The following is a 19,774-nucleotide window of genomic DNA, read 5'->3' on the forward strand; positions in this document are numbered from 1 at the left end:
CAGGTTCCTCCTCTCTACTCTTTATTTGTGTGGTTGATTTTTTGGACCCTAGCACAAAATTTTAAATTCAGCAAACACTGAATTTCTTTTTGGAGTTAAGTGAGCTTTCCACTTTGTAGAGATCTCTTTGGATGCTGATAATGGCATTTAACTTAGATTCACATCAACCACAAATCTGACAAGTCTGCTGCCTCACTCTTCATCTAAATCACTGATATAAAATGCTGAAGAGAACTAGGCCAAGAACAGAATCATGGGATGCACCACTGGGGAGCTCTCTCCAGGTTGACATTGAAGGATTAACTGCCATTCTTAGACTTGCAGATTGCTAGGTCTGAAAGATACCTTAGAGATCTTAGGCTCTTAGGATCAGAGATTTAGAGCTGGAAGAGGCCTCTGAGCCTAACTTGTCCATTCAACTAATTTTACAGATAAGAAATCTGAGGCTCAGAGAGGTGAAGGACTTAGCCAAGGACATATAGCTAGTTAGTAACAGAGTTGTGATTCAAAGTTAGGTCTCCTGGCTCCCAGATCAGAGCCATTTTTGCTATATTACATTGGCTCCAAACCTATAGTAAATGAGGCTAATTAGGGTAGATCATAGTGCAAAAGTTAGAATACTGCCAACACTTTGTGGGGGAGAATGATAATAAAGATTATTTCATCTGAAAAAGACTCCCATCCATTCCCATTCTTTCCTTTGCCCTAATTTGGGCACTGATAGCCTCATGTATTGCAGAAATACCTTCCTAATGGTTCTCCCTCACTCTAGGGTATATTATAATCTAGTCATATTAATTTAGCTGAAAGATGTGTCATTATGTAATAGCTCTGTATAATCACCTTCAGCAGGTTTTCATTGTCTTTGTAACATTGTCCTTAGTTCAACTTTTAAGTTTGTATAATCTAACCCCAACCTATCTATCCAGTCTTATCTCACTTCTTTTCTACAGTAACTGTTATCTCTAAAGAAACTGAGCAACTCAGTGCCCCTTCCCAGAAGTACATTGAGTTTTTCTGCATCTCTAGGGTATTTTATTCATGCTTTCCCACCCATGTGGACTACTTGTAGCAGCAAGCACCCTAGCATACCCAGGGTGGCTGCCAACACAGGTTCTTAGATCTGCTTTTCTAAAGGAAAGCAACTCAGAATGGGTTAACAATCTTGCTTTAATCAAACATATGTCATTTACCTAGTTCAGGGGAAAAAGGTCAGCACCCCCAACTTCAGAGAATACAAACAAGTTACAAGCAAACAGAGAAACAGATCAGCAGACAGCCTTCCAGCTGTCTGACCATTACATCCATACCTAGTCAGTTACCTGAGAAGGAAGTACCAACATCTGGGTTTTCAAAGCTGGGGGACTTGACAGCTGCCTGGAGTCTTGTCAAATCACACAACTCTTCTCAAAGTAAGCCCCAAAACAAAACCTCACCTCAGGGTATATATAGCCTTCTCCTGGATTAGAGAATGTCACAGCCCTCTTGACCTACTGCCCAATCACAAAGCAACAAGTTGTGGGCATTCCTGAAAAATAAGCCTCTGATCACAAGCTCCCTGTGACCACATTCAGCCTGTTAGAGGGGCAGAGTATATTTTCAAATTAAGGAAGGTTCTCAGAGTCACTTAAGCCTATCAAAAGGCCTAGGGGCAGGGAAGATCTTAGATTCCCATTCCCATAACACTACTCTTCTTCCTTTTTTGCCTCCCCATCCCTCAAGATATGGTTTGTACCCCCTCCTCTATAAAACCTTCATTGACAACTGCAGAAATTATTTCTGTCTCCTCTGAGCAATTTTAATGATTATTTATACCACCCAACTTTTAGAAATCATATAATTAAACTAGCAAATATTTAAAGGCCTATTAGGCGCAAATCACATTCAAATGGACCTGTAATCTCATCTATTTGGATAGATGACTGGACTCCTGCAAATGACGCAAGCTGCTTCTTACCCATTTTGTGTAGATGTAGATCCTGTCCACATCCTTCCATTAGGTTTTGGCTCCAAGTGTCCATCTAGCCTGCTGAGGGTCTTCTTGGCTTCACAAGAATACCAATAGAACACCTGGGAGATTAGATAGATAGATAGATAGATAGATAGATAGATAGATAGATAGATAGATAGATAGATAGATAGATGATAGATAGATATCAAAATTATATATATGTATATTTATATAGTAGAGTATAAATTAATATAGATATCTATATCTAGACATTAAATATAGTAGGCTGGAGAAGTAAATGGCAAACCACTCCACTATCTTTGCCAAGAAAACCCCATGAAGGTCACAAAGACATAACTAAATTGATGAAACAACAGCATATATGATAGAGTATATATCGATATAGATGTCTATTAATATATACTCTACTATATATAGTATCTGGACCCAGATCTAGGTCTAGAAGCTTTGTCATATATACATACATACAGACATGCATACATATATACAAACATATGTATACACATATACAGACCTATTATCTATAAATCCAATAAAGATACGAGTATATATAAAGACGGTAATATGCACACACAATATACCATATGGATATATACTACATATGTATATGTATATACATATATACATGTCATTTCTTGCACCATCTTTTTTGCTTAAATATACATAATGGTTTACTTTTTATTCCTGTTCATACTGTATTTGGTTATATCTTGCAGCCTGCTTATATCCTATATCCACTTTGAGATATTCATTTTCATATCTTTGGAGACTATATTCTATTTCACTACCATAAAATAACATTGTTTGAATGAATATTGGTATCAAAAATATGGACCTTTATTTATAGAAGCAGTCTAGGGTCATTAAAAAAAACAACAACTGTGCAATGTTCTTTGAAGTCAATACAACACCCTCTTCACCTGATGCTTAATTCTGGGCCCAGCTCATTCATTTGAATGTTCTATCCCAGTTATACATACTGATGAAAACTGAGGATACAAAGTGTTAGTTTTGTTTTAAAGTGGTGGTCCTTGCACTCAAGTAGCTTACAATTTATGGCCTTTTGGCCTGTGTTCTGTTAGTGTGGTTGGACCATTATTAAAATATTTTCTCAAAAAGATTTAGAACAATGGATTATAAGAGTATACCTATAGAGGGGAAGAGAGAGGTCATCTAGTTCTACCCTGTTACTCCCATCCCACCCAATTTTACAGATGAGGAGACAGAGGTCTCGACAATTTGAGTGCCACGATCATCCAAGATCATAATTATTGCAGAGTCTGAATTGTACCCAAACCTTCTGATATAAAATTCAGCACCCTTCCCACTGCATTACTATATTCATAGGTTCTTTAAAAGTGGCTGTTGAACTGAACAAAACACCTTCTAGTTGAATTGTTGCCAGCATGGGAGTGTCTGAGTTGCTGAGTTTGGGAAAGGAATTGGGTGGGTGGGGAATCAGGAGGGAGGGTGTTTCCTGAATGCCTACATTTTGATATCTCTTCTTATCTCTAGATCTGAGCCTGTCATCCATAGACAAATTGCAGTTGCCATGCTTTTTAGAAAGTCCTATTTGACACACATTATACCAATATAACACAATAATAATTTCATGGCAAATGTGTGCTTTTACATTATGGGTTAAATGGGAGGTCAGCAAGTGGAAGAATCAGTAAGGTCTATGGTAGAAGGTGGCACTAGATTGGAGCCTCAAAATAGGATAGGGGTTCTGTGAGGTGGAAGTACTTTCTAGGTACGGGGAATTGCCATCACCAAGATGTGGGGATGAGGAGCGGGACATCATGTATGAAGAAAAGTCAGTAGGCAGATTTTATGAGGACACAGAGTTTGTGACAGAAATGAATCTAAAAGGGGCAGCTAAGTGGCACAATGAGTAGAGCACCAGCCCTGGAGTCAGGAGGACCTGAGTTCAAATATGGCCTCAGACACTTAACACAAAAACTAGCTGTGTGACCTTGGGCAAGTCACATAAGCCCAATTATCCTCCAAAAAAAAAAAAAAAGAAATGAATCTACATGAATCCGGAAGCCCAGGTTGGAGGCAGATTGTGAAGGTCTTTAAAGGCCAAAAAAAGCACTTTGTAGTTTGTTTTGGCAGCAACAAGGAATATTAGAAGCTCTTAGAACAGAGAATGACACAATTAGATTTGTAGACTTGAGCTTTAGGAATATCACTTTGGCTATTAGGTGAAAGATAGATTGGAGACAGGAGGGACTAGAAGCAGAGAACCTAATTAGGCACTTATAATATAATTCATAACATTTAGCAGACTTAGCATTCTTTCAAAGTCACTCTATGGCCCCACTTCCTTGTCATTCTGTTCATACTACCTTCTGTAAACCCTGTGACATCAAAGGATGGCTGCCTCCAGTAGATCAAAGGGATGGCAAAGGTCAACTAATGAAAACCAAGCCTTAAAAAGAATTCCTTCTACACCACAGCTAAGTTGTCAATCAACTTTTACTAGGGAGCCCCTCCCTTCTATGAAGACATTTTACTTGAGTAATTGTTAAGGTTTTCAACATAAGTCTACCTTTCTGAAACTTCATTCTTCTAACCCTTCATTGTTCTAACCCTGTCCTCAGGGTCCAGCAGCCCAATTCTTCCTACACATGGCAGCTTCCAAGCACATGCATACAGCTGTCTTGTTCCCCTTCTTCAGGTTAGTCATCCCCATTTGCTTTAACTCATCTGAATGTGGTATGACCTTTAAGCTTGACATGATCCTGGTTGTCCTTTTCTGGGCACTACCAGGTTCACCAGTGTCCTTCCTAAAATTTGGTACTAAGAACCCAACACCATATTCAGATGAGATCTGTCAGGGTAGGAAACAAAAGTTCAATCGCTTCCCAAATCCTGGAAGCAATGCCTTTCAATCAAGCCTTCTACCCTGTTGCAAATTTTATTACTAAATACTTGCTATGTAAGACTGGCAAACAATTAACCACAAAGAAGTGACTGTGTATGGCTCATATCAAGAATATAAATGTCCCTTTTCACTTAAGCAAATGCTCCCTCAGGTTGTTCCATGAACAGGAATAAAATGAAGCTCCATTATAGCAGCACAGAGAAAATGAGAAGACAAATCAACAAAGCTCATCACCCTTATGTGGCAGGAGATCCTTTAAATCTGTGGATGTTGATGAGTCCATTATGTAAATTGGGAATTAGGAACCGAAAGGAACATAATAGTGGTCATTTTGTGAAGAAGTGTCTCACCCATCAACAGCTTTCACCAGGTGTGCTGTTGACAGATGACCCAAAGGTGGAAAGGAAAGCTGACAAGCTGAATGATGCAACTACCTTTCAAGCCTTATTATGCATTCCTCTACCCCAGGACCTCTCCATTTAGCCAAAAGAGCCTCCTTACTCTTTGTTCCTATTCACATGTGACACATCTATTTGCCTCCTCTGCCCTTTGCACTGGCTGTCTCTCATGCCAAGAATAGCTACTCTCATCAACTGTGCCTCTCAGAACCACCAGTTTCTTTCAAGAGTCATCCCAAGGCCTGCCTCCTGCATTAAGCTTTTCTTGATTCTCAGAGCTGTTAATACACCTCCCGAATTATTTTTTTTCACTTAATAGTATTTTATTTTTCCAATTATATGTAAAGATAGTTTTCAGCATTCCTTTTATAAGATTTTTGAGTTCTAATTTTTTTTTTTGCTCCCTCCCTCACTTTTCCCCTACCCAGGATGCCAAGCATTCTGATGTAGGCTATACATGTACAATCATATTAAACATATTTCCACATTAATCATGTTGTGATAGAAAAATCAAAACACAAAGGAAAAAACAAGAAAGAAATAAAAAGAAAAAATGGTATGCTTTGATCTGCATTCAGACTCCATAGTTCTTTCTCTGGATATAGATAACATTTTCCATGAATCTTTTGGAATTGTCTTAGATTATGGTAGGGCTGAGAAGAGCTAAGTCTATCAAAGTTGGTCGTCACACAATGTTGCTGTTACTGTGTAAATTGTTCTCCTGGTTCTGTTTATTTTACTCAGCATCAGTTCATGTAAGTCTTTCTAGGTTTTTCTGAATTCTGCCTGCTCATCATTTCTTATGGCATAATAGTATTCCATTACATTCATATACTACAATTTGTTCAACCATAACCTAGTTGGTGGGCATCCCCTCAGTTTCCAGTTCTTTGCCACCACAAAAAGAGCTGCCATAATTTTTTTTCTAATATGTGGGTCCTTTTCCCATTTTCATGATCTTTTTGGGATACAGACTAGTAGTGGTATTGCTGGATCAAAGGGTGTGTACAATTTGATTGCCCTTATGGCATAGTTCCAAGTTTATCTCCAAAATGGTTGGATCAGTTCACAACTCCACCAACAATGCATTAGTGTTCCAATTCTCCTACATCTTTTCCAAAATGTCTGTATTCCTTTTTTTTTTTTTGTAAATCTTTGGTATATGCTTATATAATAGAATGTAAGCCCCTTGAGCATGGTTATAATATGCATTAGGGGCTTAATAAATTATTTTTGATTGATCAGTTCTATATTTTAAAAGTTCTTAGCAGAGTAAGATATTAAGTAAAATTGAATAATATAAAATTTAAAGGGAGAATGTAACAACCTGTACTTGTGTTGATATACTCAGCTTTTAAGCAAAAGTAAGGAAAACTGTGACTGGTGAAATGCCCCTCTAAAAAAAAATTTGAGGATTTCAGTAGATCCCAAGCTCAATAGGAGTCACCAGTGAAATACAGCATCCAAAAGATCATATCATCATAAATAAACAAAAATTTATCTTTTCTTTTGCATCTTTAACTACCTACCAGGAAATTAGCCCTCTGTATCTATCCAGGTAAGATGGCATAAGGAGTATTGTGTTCAAATTTAGGTTTTTCACTATAGACAGAATTGATTGTTAAGGAATTTTTCCTTATATTGAGTTAACTTCTTTTTAGGAATGATCTTGCCCCATTAGATTGTGAGCTCCTTCAGTGCAAGGGATGGTTTTATGTATTTTCTTTTTTTTTTTTTTGTACATAGCAGGCACTTAATACATACATAATATTGACTATGATATTAAAGGTACTGATCATGTCATCTCTAAATATTCTCTGCTCTAGCCATCTCAAATTACTTCAAAAGGTTTACAATTCCTTTACACTTATGGTTCTTTTCCTTTAGATGTGCTTCTGCTGAGATGTGTCCCATAGTTCTAGTCTGCTGAGAACATTCTAGAACCCAGCCATCCCTTCTAGCTTTGTGTGTCCAGCAGATTAAAATTGCTTGCCTTCTGTGTTTTCATCTGAGTAATTGCTAAAATCTATTGAGCAGAGAATGTGTAGTTTTGAATATGGGCAATGGGCAGTTGTGGACTGCTTTTGTAGTGAGGAAGTGATATGATATGAGCTATATTTCACAATAATTGGTATGATAGTTATGAGTAAACTAGACTGTAAAAAGATATGAAGGACCTTTTTCTGCTATATATTTTCAAAATATTCAATAAAATTGGAATTAATATAGCATCGAATGGGATAACATTTATAGTGCATTGTAGACTTAACTCACTCTACAAATACGACTACTATTATCATTATTGCTATTACTGCAGTGTTTCAGTAATCTAGATATGAAGTAGCATGACCTTGTCATTAGAAAAAAAAAGATTGTAAGCTATTTGAAGGCAGAGACTATCTTTTACCTCTTTTTGTATCCCTAATATATCTCTCATAGGGGACACTTAATAAATGTTTCTTGGTTGATCAGTTAGTTGACTGACTGAAAGGGTATGATGTTACAAGAAAACAGTTCTGTTTAGACCAGTCTTTCAGTAACTCTTTATTAACCTTCAATCTTATCAATCTGTCACCAGGAGATCAGTGGTGTGGGATTCATGGGCTACAGGTGCAGCAAGCTTATCAACTAAGGACAGGGATTTTTCCTGCACAATCTTGTCAATTTTTGTTAATTAAAAACTCTAATTATTTAAAGAATATGAAATTTCACTCTAATTTTCCGTATATGAAACGGGAATGATGCATGATGAATAGTTGTTTTCTAACCCTAAGAAAAATGGAGCACCTTGTCACCAAACTTAACTGTTTGAACTTTGCTTCCCTAAAGAGCTTCTCTTCCTCCCACCAATGGGCTGACCCATGCCATTTTCACAGCTTCTGATGCCATCTGTTTCAGCTTGTCCTCAGCTATGATTTAAAATGAAGGTTTAATTACTTCTTTAATGACTTTCTGTCATTCAGTCTTAGTATTAAATGCCCTCAAACAGCTTGTTTCTTTTGGCACAAGCTATCTCCTTTGGAGTTCCTAATATTCTTTAGATTTCTTCCTCTTTCCATTTTTGAATAGATTTGATCCAATTTTAAGAGATTTTCTCTCATCCCACCCACCCCAATCCCAGCTATTGCTAATCTCCTTAATCAGGGCAACTCTTTTAAGGAAATGATTCAACCTGGCTGTTTAAAAGAGAAGATCCTCAGTCAGTCAGCAACAAGAATTTATTAAGCACCTCTTATGTGCCCAAACTGTGCTAAATTCTGGAGATACAAAGAAAGGTAAAAATCAGATCTAATTTTCATGGATCTCACAGTCTAATGACAAAGAAACCATCAAAACAATTATGTACAAGGAACATTAGAGAAAATCTCAGAGAGGAGCTTTAAGGTTAAGGACAACTGGGTAAGGCTTCTTGCAAAAAGTGAGATTTTATTTGGGACTTGAAGGAAGCAGGGAAAACTGGAGGCAGAGATGAGGAGGAGAACTCCAGGTATAGAACAGAGCCTTCGAAATGACCTGGGGTCCAGAGATAAGAGTGTTTTGTGCAGGAAACTGCATGGAGGCCAATGCTGTTAGATTGTAAAATATATGATTGGGGATAAGGCATAAGAAACTTAGAAATGTAAAGGGGGCCAGATTTTGAAGAGCTCCTTTCTTTTTAGATGTTTTGAAGAGGGGATTACATTATTAAAGGCCTTCCCTCCCCCCATTTTATATTTTGAAACTACCCAATAACACAAAACACATTTGTTGAACCCATGTTTTGCTTTGATAACAAACATCTTACTTCTAGAGCAGCCATATGGCTTTCAGTAAGACCTTTCATTGTAGCACAAGAAAATTGGCAATGATTTGTAATTCCCCGTCTGGTAGTTCTTGAATACAATTTTTATTTATTAAATTAATCATTTGATATAAATAGATGATCGTGGGTGAGGAACAACTCTATTCTTAACTTGACTAAGGGGACTTTGGGAGAGTTGTTGATGTGCCCTCTGCCACATAAAGCACCACAAAGCATTTATATTTACTCATAGGTCTGCTGAGAAGATGAATTACTTGTAAATTTCTTTGTAGAATAAAAGTGGAAAAAAATTGCTGTTGAATTTTTAGGTGGTAAATGTATCTTTTTCATGTGTTAACAATTTTTTATGGATAGATGTCATACTTTATAAAAGACAAATAATTAGATACCAGCTTGCTGTCTACAGTTTTCTTTGTACTCAAGTATGTTGACTGCTTGCCATTAAGCTTCTAATTTTAAATTTGCAAAAGGGATGTAGCAGATGGAAATATTTCAGGGTGCTTTACCTCCAGCATGGTATACTTGGGGAAATGATCTGTGTTTCACAAAGTCCACATCCAGAAGCTATTTCCTTTGATATTATCTGATCAGTCCAGGCTTTCTCTACTGTCCCCTACATTTGAATTTATTTAGTTTTAATGTTAGTAACTAAAATCCTCCCCTAATATTTCCTTATGATGCAGTGATAACTCTGGATTTTTTGAAGATTATGCCAATAGAGCATGAGATCTAGGAGATTCTACCAAATTGGAAAGACTTTTGGGGCTGACCTCACAATAATTTACTATTAGTCACCCAGGTACCAGCCTTCCTAAGTTTGGGGAAGTTCATCAGCATTGTCATCAGAGTGATTAATTTTTTAGCCTCAGCAACTCTTTAGTGCAATGAAGTAAATTGTAAAGGTGTTAAGATATTTGTTGTAGGAAGATCATAAGATCACAGCACTGACATGTGGATTAAATGAGATAATATATGTAAATTGCTTTGCAAACTTTAAAGCACTACTTAAATTAGTTATTGTTATTTTGTTTTATGGGGGAAAGAATCTTAGAGGTCATCCACTTTAATTTCCTCATTTTATACATCAGTATTGAGGTTCAGAGAGGTTAATTCATTTACTCAAGATCTTAGCTTATAAGCTATAATAATAATAATAGCTAACATTTACATAGCATATACTATGTGCCAATCACTGTGGTAAATGCTTTACAATTATCTTGTTTGATCTTGATGGCAACCCTAGGAGGTAGGGAGTATTACTATCCCCATCTTACAGATGAGGAAACTGAGGCAAACGGGGGCAAAGTGACTTGACCCAGGGTCACACAGCTAGAAAATGCATTTGAACTTAGGTCTTCCTAACTCCAGGTCTGGCACTCTATCAGTTTTGCTACCCTTTTACCTTTATAGGATTGACACATGACTGGTGGATTTCAACTGAGATCTTCTTAATCCAAATCTACTCTTTTCATTATACAATGTCATCTTGCCACTCTAGTGAAAGCCAGTGGAAGACAATCTTAGGAATGCAACCTGAGTGGTAAAGTGTCTTAAATCTGTACACTATGAGTCTTAAATGAAGGCACTTGTAATTAACCTAGAAAAGTCTTGGTTAGGAAATAAAAGTCCCACTTGAAGGACCCTTTAGGTAGGAGAATGATTAGACTTTTCCTACTTGATTCTAGAGGGACATGACTAGGAGCAATGAGTGAAAGTACACAGATATCAGCTTAAGCCTTCATAATAAGCAAAATCTTCCCATTAATTACAACTGTCCCAAAGTGGAGTGGGACTCTTTGAAAGACGGAGTTCCCTTTGTTGGAATTCTTCAAATGAAGGTTGGATGACAACGTAATAGTTTAGTTAGGAGAGTCTTCTTCAGGTATGTTTTAGATTAGACTGTTTCTAGAGTACTTTCTAAATCTGAAATTCTGGGATTGTGGTAATACCATCTTTTGTCACTGGTCATCCCCCATCTCTGCAATACATTCACACCTTAATTCTACTTTATAGAGTCCTCTTCCTTTAAGACATGGCCCATGCATAACTTACAACATACATTCTTTTCTGATCCCTCCTACTCCCAAATAACCTTGTATTTAATTATTTTGTGTGGGTATTAACTTTATATTTAAATTTTATATATTTTATACATGTATTTGTCTCTCTCATTGGCATGTGAGGTCTTTCTTTGTCTTGGTATTCCCTCCAGCTAGCTCAGTGCCTGGCACATAGTGGGTGCTTAACAACTGTTTTTTGATTGCTTCGGATTGCATAATCCTGGGACCTTGAAGCAAGTGCAGTAAAATAACTAGATAAACACCCATTAACTTCACTTGAAGGGTTCACTTGACATCTTTAAAACACACAATCTTCATTGTGATTTTGAAATGAGTACACTTTTTATGTCTATACACTGTGTACCCTCACCACCATTCGGGTATTTGTTCATTCACTCATTCCATCAATACTTCTTATATTCTGCTTACTCTAGGATAATTCTTGCAGTCACCATCACTTTATGTTTCCAGTTTCTGAACAGAATCTTTAACAAGTTTCTATAGATATAACCATAGTGTTTCTCTCTTCTCCAACCCATTCCCTAATAGAAAGTAAGCTTCTTGAGTCAGGTACTACCCCCACACAAACCTTTTTAAAGTATACCCAGCTCCTAACTTCTGCTAGTAAATGGTTAATAAATGCTTTTGAAGTTGAATCAGTTCTTTATGAGTGCTACATATTTATTCTGTTTCCAAAAGCACCAGGCATTGACCAATATTCCAGCATTCCTTTACTGGGGAATAGGGACCATCCATAAACAGGTAGATAGTGACTGTGGGCCTGGTGTTGGACACATACCTTTATCTTCCCCCTGAAAGTCTTTACTACATCTAATTTTTCCTCTTATTTTTTTCTCTCTCCTTGAAAAATTCCATATCTTTCTGGCAGCCCCATTTTCTGCCACAGCTGCATAGAATATATTTTTGCTGACATTTTGTATACAATGACTGAAGAAGGGGTACGGGGATTGGTCTGTAGTCACTTTTCATACCAATGCTTTGTTTTCTAGGTTTAATCTCTGGAATGCATTCTTTCTAACAAACCCTGGATTTCACTGTGCTTCATCTGGCTTCTCTACAAGCCACTTCAAAACTATCCACTCTCATTAGTACTCTTAACGTCTCTGTGGCTTGGGTAAGTAGTTGAATCTATTATACTTATCAGGGAGAAGCAAACAATACTCAAGGGCTGCTGTTATTTGTGCTAGGATTGGACATTTCCATTGTACTCTTAAAAATGGGCTAGATTTGTATTTAAGAGAACTTGGGTTTGACTGTAACCTTTGGGCTAATCATCTGATCTTTCTGGTTTCAGTTTCTTTCTCTGTAAAGTGAGGGTTTTATGTATGGAGACAGCTAACATTCTTGCCAACTCTAAATCTACACTTGTGTTTAAAGTTGGAGGAGTTTTCTTCCTCTGCCTTTCTCTGGACACATCAACTTTCCAGGTGCTGAGAAATGTTTGGTTTCTTTAAGCTAATAGTTTCCCAGTATCCTCAGGTTGCAATATGATTTCACAGTTGGTGTTGTAGTTCAGTTCCTTCCTCCTAGGTGTGGTTCAGGGCACACTGTTTATCAGGGGTGGGGACCCTGCTGGCTGAAGGCAATATATGGCCTTCTAGGTCCTTGGATATAGCATTTTGACTTGGTCCAAATTTAATAGGACAGGGGTGGCCTGGTAGCAAAGCGAGTAAGAGCACCGACTCCAGTGTTGGTTTGACCTGGATCAAATCCGGGCTCAGACACTTAACACCCACCCAGAAACACCTGGCCATGTAACCTTGAGCAAGTTACTTAACCCCAATTGCTTAGGGGCAGCCAGGTGGCTCAGCGAGTAAGAGCACCAGCTCCAGTGTTGGGATGACCTGGATGAAATCCGGGCTCAGATACTCAGCACCACACCCAGAAATAACTGGCCATGTAACCTTGAGCAAGTTACTTAACCCCAATTGCTTTAAAAAAAAAAATAATAGGACAAATTATTTTATTAAGAGGAATTGTTCTGTGAAGTTTGGATTCAGTCAAAGGGCTGCCCCTAGAGGGCCACACATAGCCTCAGGCTCCCCATGCCTGGGTTAGATGGTAAGGAAAAGGAAAAGGCAAACAACTTGTAGTGTTCCTGTTTATATCAGGAGCCTTCTTCTTTCATCATAAGTGATACTTATTTGAGCTTCATGGAATGTGATATCTTACAAATAACAGGAACCTAATGAATGCTTTTTGGAAAGAGAGAAGGAGGGAATGGAGGAGGGAAAAAGGTAGAGAGACAAAGAGTGGTTAAAGGAGGAGGGAGGGAGGGGTCTGAGTGAAGGAGACAGGGGCAGGAGGGGGAGGGGAGAAAAAAAGGAGAAGGGGAGGAAGAAGAAAGAGGAAGAGAATGAATATCTTTAAATGGATTTTAGATTTCCTCATAAACCAATAGCCACTGAGATATGACTTCTTCCCACTCATTCAGTAGCTTCTCTAAAAGACCCCTCCTTTATCTGAGGCTCAGGGTCAGAGTCTTGATTTCTCAGTGTATGTAAGGGGGGCCAAGAAGAATTGAGGGGAGTTCTATATCTTCCAGCTAGAGGACTGAGATTCCCCATCTGTTGGGGTAGGAACAGGACGATTTCTCAAGTGGTTTCATTCCCTAAACTGTCACTTGACTTCTCTTCCAGTTTCCAGAAGCTAAATCCACTGCTCCATCTCATAAATCATGCTCAGGAGACCATGATATTGTTTCTTTCCTGATTGCTCGTGAATTATGAGTGTTTGGGAGTCTGGCACATATGACTCAGTTAATACAAACATATCTGCACAGATTCACACACAAATGAAATATATATATATATATATATATACACACACACACATCTAGCTACAAACTTGAAATTAAACCAGATGTAATTGTAATTATTATCTTTTCATTATAATACAACAGATCTGACATCCCTATAAATTGATACAACTGGGTATGAGGAAGAGTGTCAGTAAATGCTTTAGTGTGGAAGGTGGAACTTGCCCAGAGCCTTGAGGAAAGCTTCAGATTTTCTAACTCTCTCATTTTGCATATGGAGAAACTGAGATGCAAAGATGTTCATGATTCATATTAAACAAGTCAGATAGACAATGGGATGGAACTTATTTTCTCTTGCTCGCCAAAAAGTGACACTGTCCACTTGAACAAGATAAAGTACTTTCAAAGGAACTTTTTCCTGTTTTTTTTTTATTGGGGGGGGGGGGGGGGGATGATGAAGGGAGATACAATGAAACCAGTTTTATTAACATTTTGTTCAAGACTCCTTATTGAAATTGAGAACTCTAGAACTTCCATGCACAGAAAGGCTTTCTGTAGAATCTAGGGCCAAGCACCCTCTTGAGTATTTTGGCAAAGCTGTGTGGTCCCAGGTTGAAAGTCACCTAACAATTATTTAATCCTATGATTAAATAATTGGGAAAAGACTGGCATTTTAGGAATGGACAACACCAATCTGCACATCTGATATTCACTGTTCATATATTCACAACTGGCAAATGCCTAGTTTTAAATAACACATTTGTGTGTGACCTTTAAAGAAAATTACTGATGTCTTTGTTTAGAGTACATAGGGCATGGATTTTGCCAGGCTTTCCCCCACTAAATGGAGTCTGTTACTCTCATATCATTGCCATGTTGTCAGAGAGTGGCACTTCATTAAGATAATGTGACCTTTAGAAGAGTCTTCCAACCTTTTACTAGGTCTTTGGTAGCATGATTTTTGTACTTTAATTCCTAGAGCTTTTTGATAAGTTGGAAATAAAAGTAATTGAAGGCCACATTTGTTATTTCTCTTCAGCTATATGTTGTGAGATTGGCTTTTTAAAATTTTGAAAATGGCAAAAATATCAGGGGAAAGTTAGTATATTTGTTCAAACCATGAATTATCTTTGTGCCCAGCTTGAAAAAGTTTTGCCAGCATTAAAGTCGAATTGGCAAGTTTGCTTTCCCAAAGGTAGATTCAAAATAGGGGAAGGAATGGGTTACAGAGAGAATGAAACCTATTCTTGTTATGCTAAAAATGATTGTGATATTTAAGTGCTAGGTTTGGCATCAGAGAACCTTTATTCAAATCCAGATTCTGATATTTATCATGTAATTTAAAAAATTTCTTAACCTTTCTGAGCTTCAGTTTCCTTATCTGTAAAACAAGATTACCTGTGAGGTACTTTCTAGCCTTATTTTATGATGCTATATGATTCCAGGCCACCTTTGTAAGGAAATGAAAAGAAGTCCCAAAGTCCTTAATTTTGGGTTGTTAATTGTAAAAGAGAAAATGCCTTTATAAACAAATTTGCTGTGTGGTCAAATCTGGGTGTATTCAACACCTTTTAATATTTTACAGAGTAATTTTGTAGGATGGAAGGATCATAGACTTTGAGCTGGAAGTGAGAGTGCTAATAATGGATTCGGGGGGTGGGGACAGCTTGGGAGTTCGTTACTCAAGACTTTCATTTAAACAACTCGGATTTTATTCTCAGCATCTCTTGCCACATAGTATTTCTTTTTCACATAAGAAGAAAAGCAGCTCTGGTGATTTTTAGCCATTATTTTCTTATGAAATAATTCTGCTTTTTACTCTGTGTGTGATCTTGAATAAATGACTTCTCTTCTTTGAAGCCTCAGTTTCCTCAATGGTAAAATAAGAAGGTCAGATGAAATAACTATCTACTTTAGGATCTGTGATCTTATTAGCCCATGGTGCTACCATAACTGTCAGTGCCCTCCAAATTGCAGCGCTCTAGTTCGAAGCTCTGATCTCCCCACTCTCCTTCTGCCTCTGAGCCCCAGTCAGTAGAAGTGTTTCAACTGGTCTTGGATGACCAAATCACTAATATAGTAGGGGCGGGGCAGGGAATAAGGGAGGTGATGTTAGTGGCTTTCCATTTGCCCTAGCCCAGTGCATTGAACATCGGTATGTGCTTAATCAATGTCTGTTCACTGATAATGTTGGATGGAAGGCTGAGCGAGTTGGCGATTTCTGAGGTTCCTCCCAGGCCTATTAGTCTATGATCATTTGACTAGATAATTCTAGTCAAATGTGTGAAATTAAGTAAGGATACTTTGTGAAGGTGTTGTCAGATACTTCTCCATCCCTTTGAAGTATTGTGAAGGCAAAACTTGACTGGTGATTTCAGCAGACCACCTTATTCCTGACCTGAGATAATTAGGAGCTCTTTGAATATTTGAAGAGAGATCACAGAGGGGGAAAAATAAGGAGGAGGTGTGCCACCATCCTTGGTTATGTTCAACATTGGCTGCTTTTGTCCTGGCTGCCTTCATAGAGGGTAGGGGTCACTTTAAACAGTCCTCCTTTCTTTTCCTACAGGCAAGGTATTATTCTTTTAAAAATAGCTGCCTCTTTTATGAAGCTTTCTTTTCTAGTGCACATCCATTAGAAAGAACAGAAAACAAGAGGATAAATTCCAAAGATGGCAGAGCTTGAGTGGTGCATGTGGCTTTGTGTTCATTATCATCTCTGTGGAAGTGCCTGGAGGTCTCCACCCCAGGCTTTTATTTATGTATCTAGATGCTGTCCATTCAAAACTCTAAGGTTTTCACCCACAGAAGTCCTGTAGCAGGTATTGATTAAGCCTTTGCTATGTGTGAAGAACGGGGCTAAGTTCTAGGAATACAAAGAAAGGTAAAAACGATTCCTGTCCTCAAGGAGCTTTCATTCCAATGGGGGGAAATCCATGCGAACCAGTACGTTACACACACACATGCATGTGCACACATGGCATGTACATGTGTGTGTAAACATGTTCATACAGGCACACATTAAGGAAAGTACCTCAGCCACGAGGGCTAGTCAGTACAAAGCTGTGAAGTAGGAAAATGGAGCATCATAATGCAAGTTACACAAAAATCCTAGCGTCACTGGGTCATAAAGTATGTGGAGGAAGTAAAATATATGAAGAACAGAAATATCAGAGATGACAGGGATCCCCCGGAGTTTATTAAGTGGTAGCAGTGGAACCCTCTGACCTGTCCTTTAGGAAAATCATGTCGGCTTAGTGAAGGATGGACTGGAATGAGGAGAGACTTGAGACAGGGATGCCAACCGGATTGTTCCCTGTAACTCAGAATAAAATAGAAAAGAATAGTGCTTCTCACAGCCCCAAATTAAACAGCCTCTCAGTGGAACTTCTTACAGCTCAGATGGACCCAATAAAGCTGGACAACTCCCTCTAGCTCCCTGACTTCCTTCCCTCCACTTAGCCTGTTGACAATTTATAACCCCTGCACCATCTGGGGAACAGGCTGTTGGCCGCCAAGTAGACTCATTAACATTCCCCTCTAGGAACTCTTGCTGCTTAATTAGCCTGTCTGTAGGATCCAGGAGGCAGAAGCCTTAGGTGGCTGAGTACCAAATCCTGGGTTCCCTTGTCTTCTGAAGTCAAGGTCATTCAGGATGCTGCCAAGACCTGATATGAAACACAGGGCTTACAATTCCTGGTTGTGGAAGAAAATTCAAGGGCTTCAGGTATAGGAGAGCTTATCCAAGTTAAGTAAGTGGCCAAAGATGAGAGCAATGCACTCTTAGGAGTAACTGCTGCGTTGTGTGACATCTCTTTAACCCCCTAGGCCATCAGGCCTTGTCTACAGTCCAACCTTCTTGTCATAGCTAGTCGATATCATTTGTAGTACACTATCCAAGCCCAATACCGAACTCAGTACATATGCAATAATTAAATGCATCAGATTAATTAAATCCTCCAAGAGCATATTGTGCAAAGTATTAGCATTCCAGACATATTGATTTTGGGAGAACTTTTTCAACTAGGAAATCAGAGAAGCATTATGTTGAGAGATGGTTCATCAATTTAGAGTCAAGGATATCACTGAGTGAATGGCCTCAAACTCTTGGTATGCTTATACAAATTGATAGGGATTCCCCCCTACAAAGGATGGCAACCAGATGTTTTCTGAAGGATAGAATAAAGAGTAATAAGGGTCATTTAAAGTGTGTGATAACTGAGTTGGATATAGAAATGGATTTCTTGATTAAAACTTATTAACTCATAAATGAGATGCCAATTATAGTTGTCCATTCACGTCTCTCAGATGACTTTAAGAATCAAATATAAGGCAGACAGCAGAACACAGTGAATAGAATTCTGGATTGTACTCATGGTAAACTGGGTTCCAATATTCCCATTGAACAACATGATTCTAGCCAAGTCACTTAACTCTCTGAGTTTCAGTTTCCTCAACTGTAAAATGGAGTTAATAATATCTAAAGGACCTCCCTATCCCAGCGTTTTTGTGAGACTGAAATGGGCTGATGTTTGAAAAGTATAAACTTAAAAATGCCCCACTCATATTTGCATCTGGGTTTCAAATGATAAAGTCTTGATGATAAATATAATGCAATTATAATGTGAAGAAGTTGAGATTTCATTGGCATAGGGAGAAAATATCTTCCATAAATGCAGATTGGTAACTCTCTCCAAAGCAGAGCTGGACAAAATTGCCTGAGGGCACTTAAGTAAGATGGGCAGCCAGTAAGGGTTAGAGGCAAGTCTTGTACATGCTCCAATTCTGTCTCTCCACCCACTATGCCACAATATCTTTTCATAGTGTAAATCATATTTAGAAAAAAAAGTTTACAAAGCTTTTTTTTTTATCAAATAAAGTAAATATATATGTCCAAGGATGGTTGAGATAAATTTCACTAAGAACAAAATAGGATTGGGAAATTGGAGAATAGGACTATACAAATACAAAATGGGAGTTGTTGGCTGGCTAGTGGTAACAAAATCTGGGAGTCATAATGGGCCACAATTGGACTATGAGCTAATAAATATTAGCCTTAAATTTTTGTCAATATTCCTGAGATAATGTCCTTAAAATAATAAAACAAAAAGGAGCCATGAGGCAATTACTTATTAAACTTAACCACCATTCATGCACTGTGCCAAGTTTGGGAATACAAATTTGAAAAGAGATGAGCTACTTGAAAAGAAAACAGAGGAGGTCAATAACAGCAATTAAACGGATGGAAAATATTACCATGAACAAAGCTGAAATGCCTTGGAATTACTTAGCTCAGGAGAGGAAAAGACTAATGGGATAATTCAATAATGATCTTCAACACCAGGATGGGTTGTTAGAGGTAAGCCGATCAGATCAGCTGGTCTCCATCTCCACTGAGGATAAAATAAAAGGAAATTAATGTAAACAGAAATGGGGAGATTTTAAATTACATACTATGAAGAACTTTCTAGACTATCATGGTTATTATTGAGCTATGGAAACAATCTCAGGAGTGACATTTGTGGGATCTTTTTAAACAAAGAAACTCCAGCAGTGGTGTTTACTCTGGAAATGTGGTGATCAGTGAATTTAATCTCTTCTAGAGAATCCTCCAAATCACACTATCATAAAAGTCTAGATTCAACTGCCCAGTGAAAAACTAAATAATCTTGAAACTGATTTAAAGAACCCTAAATAGATCAAAATTAAGGAAGAAAGATAGCTACACACACACACACACACACACACACACACACACACCCTTTCTTACAACCCCACACACCTCTAATATTTCACATGTGTACCCCTTTCCTTTATTGACTAGGAACGCAGTTTAGAAAATAAACAAATAAAATAAGATGACCTTTAGAATT

At 37.9% G+C, this 19,774-nt stretch overlaps 1 protein-coding gene across 10 annotated transcripts in view; it reads left to right on the forward strand.

The window, feature by feature from the left end:
- NAALADL2 (N-acetylated alpha-linked acidic dipeptidase like 2) overlaps positions 1-19,774 on the forward strand; it is a 1,484,638-nt gene that overhangs the window by 643,316 nt on the left and 821,548 nt on the right. For 5 of the 10 annotated variants that reach the window (XM_069083604.1, XM_069083602.1, XM_069083605.1 and 2 more), the window contains one exon: positions 12,133-12,257. The exons of the other annotated variants lie outside the window; for them this stretch is intronic. The gene's annotated coding sequence lies outside the window, so the exon portion shown is untranslated. The remainder of the gene's footprint in view (positions 1-12,132; positions 12,258-19,774) is intronic. 10 annotated transcript variants of the gene reach the window in all.

This window comes from Petaurus breviceps, unplaced genomic scaffold, assembly GCF_028583685.1.
Source record: "Petaurus breviceps papuanus isolate PSGF00001 unplaced genomic scaffold, PetGlider_PUasm1.0 173, whole genome shotgun sequence".
NCBI classification, from domain to species: Eukaryota; Metazoa; Chordata; class Mammalia; order Diprotodontia; family Petauridae; genus Petaurus; species Petaurus breviceps.